This window comes from Nannospalax galili, unplaced genomic scaffold, assembly GCF_000622305.1.
Source record: "Nannospalax galili isolate Female #2095 unplaced genomic scaffold, S.galili_v1.0 scaffold305, whole genome shotgun sequence".
In the NCBI taxonomy this organism is placed as follows: domain Eukaryota; kingdom Metazoa; phylum Chordata; class Mammalia; order Rodentia; family Spalacidae; genus Nannospalax; species Nannospalax galili.
Window position 1 is genome coordinate 850,052 of NW_008356258.1, and position 4,634 is coordinate 854,685.

General features: G+C 40.7%; 1 protein-coding gene and 1 pseudogene across 11 annotated transcripts in view; one reads left to right on the forward strand and one right to left on the reverse strand.

The window, feature by feature from the left end:
* The window catches only part of Lrba (LPS responsive beige-like anchor protein), a 674,454-nt gene that overhangs the window by 140,259 nt on the left and 529,561 nt on the right, over positions 1–4,634 (reverse strand). The window lies entirely within an intron of this gene.
* Positions 3,454–3,566, forward strand: LOC115067823 (annotated as a pseudogene).

Consider the following 4,634-nt stretch of genomic DNA (forward strand, 5'->3'; position numbering starts at 1 on the left):
GGGTTCATAGCCGCCATGTGGGTGCTGGGAATCGAACCCAGGTCCTCTGCAAGAGAAGTCAGTGCTCTTAACCACTGAGCCATCTCTCCAGCCCAGGAGTCCTTACTTTTGCTCTCAGAGTTTCTAATATGCTGTGAGGAAAAATATTTTTACTTTCTTTCTTAATGGTACTAAGGACTGAATTCAGCCTTGCACATGCTAGTTAAATGCTCTAACACTGAGCTCTACCCCAAGTACTCTTCTTACTTTTAATGTTGAGACAGGGTCTCACTAAATTGGTTAGACTGGTCTTAAATTCACTCTGTAACTCTGGCATGCCCTGAGTTATGATCTTCCTGCCTTAGTCTCCTGAATAGCTGGGATTATAAGCCTGTACGATCAAGTCCAGGTAATAATTTTGCCTTCATTTGAAAATATTTATCCTGATTAGTATAAAACATACTATATATGAAAAATGATTTTGTACTTTTGAATAATTAATATATATTTCCTAAGTAATATAGGGAAATGTTAATTCAGAGGCATACATGATAGGGGAACTCTTATAGCTTAATCATTTAGTTTTTCAAAATCATTTTTGAAAATTCTAAAATGCTCTGCCAAGTATCTTAAGAATTTAAAATATAGGGCTAGAGAGTTGGCTCATTGGTTAAGAGTGCTGGCTGCTCTTGCAGAGGACCTGGGTTCGATTCACAGCACCCATATGGTGGTTAACATTCATTTATAACTCCAGTGCCAGGGGATCCAACACCCTCTTCTGACCTCCACAAGCATTGTACAACATGGGTGCATCTACCTACATGCAGGAAATACACCCATATGTATAAAATTTTTTTTAAAAAAGTTTAAAATATAGAACTTTAAATCGTTATAGAATTCCTGCTTCTTAACTTTAATAAACTTATTCTTTATAATATACCTTATAATTTTTGTCTCTATTTTATGCATCAATCAACTATTTAACTAGAAATGGCTTGTATTTTAGTGAAATATCACACTTACCGTCACAGACCATTATGTGTCACTTCATCAGTCTCACTGCTTGTGATGACTTCACACCAACAGATTCATGCTCAGGTATAACAGACACACCAAAGGATAAATTCTTCACTAAATCTTCAGAACTTCCAATTTAGAAAGTATCTGTTTTATGAGCAATAATATAACTTATAGAAAGAAGCTATTTATATGGTCCTGTGGTGACAAGCAGGCATCCAGACAGAAACATTAAGTAATCTGCTGCAGAGATTCAGACTGCATTTCTCCCAGGAATGGGGACCATAAATTATGTCATTTTATTATTATGTATCAATTTTTGGTTTACAGTATAACTTAAATAAACTATAATATAGCTTAATGAATACTAACATTGAGGAGATACTTTTTTTGGGGGGGAGTCTTTTTGAGACAGGGTCCCCCCGTAGCCCCAGCTGGCCTGGAACTCCCTATGTAGACCAGGCTGGCCTCAAACTCACAGAGAGTCACCTGCCTCTGCCTCCTCAGTGCTGGGATCAAAGGCATGCGCCACCATGCCCAGAATTCAAACAGCCTTTAAAAAATAGTATCTTGCCAGGCATGGTGGTGCATGATTTTAATCCCAGCACTCAAGAGGCAGAAGCAGTCAGATCTCAAGGCCAGGCTGGTCTAAATAGTGAGTTCCAGGTCAGCTGGAGCTATTTGAAAGCACTTTTTGAGAAAATAGGCAATTAAGTGAGCACTGTAGGTTGAGTTATGCTCACTCCAACGTGACTCCATGTGTTGCAGTCTTAACCTCTAATAACTCTGAATATGACCTTACTAGGAGATAGATTATTTGCAGGGAGTAATCAGGTTAAAATGTGGCTCTAATACAACCTGACTTGTATCCTTATGAAATGACAGAGCCCAGCATGGTGGCACACACCTTTGATCCCAGTACTTTGGAGGCAGAGTTCCAGGCCAGTTGGAGCTACAGGGGAACCCTGTCTCAAAAAGACAAAGATAAACAAACAAACAAGGGCAGGAAGGCATCTTGTCCCTGGCCCTTCCTGTCTCTCTTTGCTTCCTGGATGCCATGAGATAAGCAGGCTCTGCCATATGCTCCTGACACCATGACAGCCTGCCTTCTCTCAGACCCAGACATGCACATGGGGAGAAAGGGATGGAAATACTGAAGGTAACACTTCCCTGTAGCTTGAACAGGGAGCAAGACCCTGTGGATGCCTTGATCTTAGACTTAGGACTTCAGAGCTGTGAGACTACATTATTTCTGTTATTTAAGTCACCTAGTTTGCAGTACCTTGTTATGGAAATCCAAAGAAACCAATACAAAGGGTTATAGGGAAAGGAGCCTCCAAGAAGTTGTGTAACAGTTAAAAGTAATTACACACAGGATCCTGTAATGGTGGGCAAAAATTATATAAAGGGAATTATTTGCTCAACTGATAAACTGTATATGGAGCAGATCAGACAGATGTATTTTATCAATGTAAATTTAAGAAATGGATAACAAAGCTGTAGTCATGTAAGAGACTGTCATTATTCCTAGTAGATGCATACTAAAATATTTAGGGGTACAAGACCATGAAGCACATAACTTATACTTATGGGATTTTATTAAAAAATTATGTGTGTATATATTTATATACATATTCTGGATATATATGTAAGAAGAAAAAGGAAGTAGGAAGGGAGGGAGGGAGGAAACAAATTAAGAAAGGGGTTAAAATGTGAACAATACTGGACCTTAGTGAAGTATATGAGTATCTGCTATAGCTTAAATATGAATGCCCACCCCATGTGTGGACCCCACTGGTGGTGCTATTTTGGGAGGTGCTAGAAACTTTAGGAGGTGTGGCCAAGAAGAAAGAAGGTCCCCCAGAGCACGGTTTGAAGACATCTTGTCCCTAGCCCATTCCTGTCTCTCTTTGCTTCCTTGAAGACATGAAATAATCAGGCTCTGCCATATGCTTCTGCCACCATGACAGTCTGCCTCCTTTCAGACCCAAAGCAATGAACTCAACCAACTTTGTGCTGAAGCATCTGAAATTGCAGAGCCAATTAAACCCTTCCTCTTTTAAACTGTTCTGATCAGGTGCTTCTCATAGCTATGAAAAGTCTGACTAACATAGAATTCTATGTGTTATTTTTATATTTCTAATTTTTGTAAATTTGAAAATATTCTCAAATAAGATATATTTAAAAGAACTTATTTTTAAAATAAGATCAATATTGGAAACAAAATATTTTAGTAGAACATAGATTTATAAAAATCAAAATATAAAACAAAACAATAAAAGGGGGGAGAAAAGATATGAAACACATTTATGAAGTGTTACAGAAATCCTAAATGTCTCAGAAAAATTTAAAAAGTAAGTTTCTATGTAAAATAAAAATCAAGATACTATAGTCGTGATATTTAATAGAAGACACCATAGCAGTAATGCAATCTGTGCTTAAGAGAATGGATTAGAGATCCTTTTTGGAGTCACAGGCATAATTGGGTATTCACACTACTGTGTGTACCACTGTGTGTCCTGTGCCTCCCTAAAACCTTATTAAAACTGTGGCACATTTCCTGTTGTATGTTGTTACACACACACAAAAAAAGATAACCGGGAATGACCTCTCGGCCCAGAACCACCACTGCTTCCTGATCCCTTGCAACCAACCAGACGAACCCAGTTCCTTCTCAAGGTCCCCAGGAGCTCTCTGTGCCTGGTCCTGCCCTAACCTCCCTCTGCTTCCCGGGTAGGGCAGGCCTCTCTCCCAGGTAAGTCCTTCGCGCCCTATGTGCCTTGACTGCCTCAACCTCATTCACCCTCTCATCTCCTCAACCCATCTCTCCTCCTAGCCTGGGTATTGTCCCATTCTATGTCTTGGCACCCCAGACACCGGGAGAACCACGACTGCTTCCTGATCCTTTGCATCTACACCAACCCAGTTCCTTCTAGGGGTCCCCAGGAGCCCTCTGGGCCTGGTACCGCCCTCACTTCCCTCTGCTTCCCTGGGAAGCAAAACCCACCAGCCTCTTTCCTGGACACCTGGACTGACCAATCGGTTTCCTGATCCTTTGCATCCAGACCAACCCAGTTCCTCAGGGAAGTACCCAGGAACCCTTGGGGCCGCTTCCTGCCCCCATCTCCCTTTGCATCTCTGGGTGGCATGGCCACCAGCTGCCTGAGACCAGCATCTTCCATGGGCCTGGCTCCCAGGCCAGTGCAACCCCCAAATTCCTGAGGACAACATCTTTCCTTGAGGGATCCACACCTTAGGAGAAAGCCTAAGAGCATCTGATCCTCATCTGACTTGGGCCTCTGTGGGAATTCCTGAAGACTAAAGCAATCTGGCCACTCCAATATAAAATCAAAAGAGAGAACCGGAAGCTTAGAGGATCCAGCTTTTCATGCCCAAAAAGTAAACCACAAAGGTATATAAAGTTTACAAAAAGAAGCAGACCTAAAATGAAGGCTTGAGTCTCACACAAGAATCAGAAACTACAAAAGAAATTCACATGTCAAAATTACAGAGAATAATAACAAGAAAAACCAAAATAACATATACCCAACTATTGGCATAGTCATCTAGAGGCATATAATAAAAACCCCCTGGAGATAATGCAGGACATGGAACTCAAAAGAACAATTATAAACATG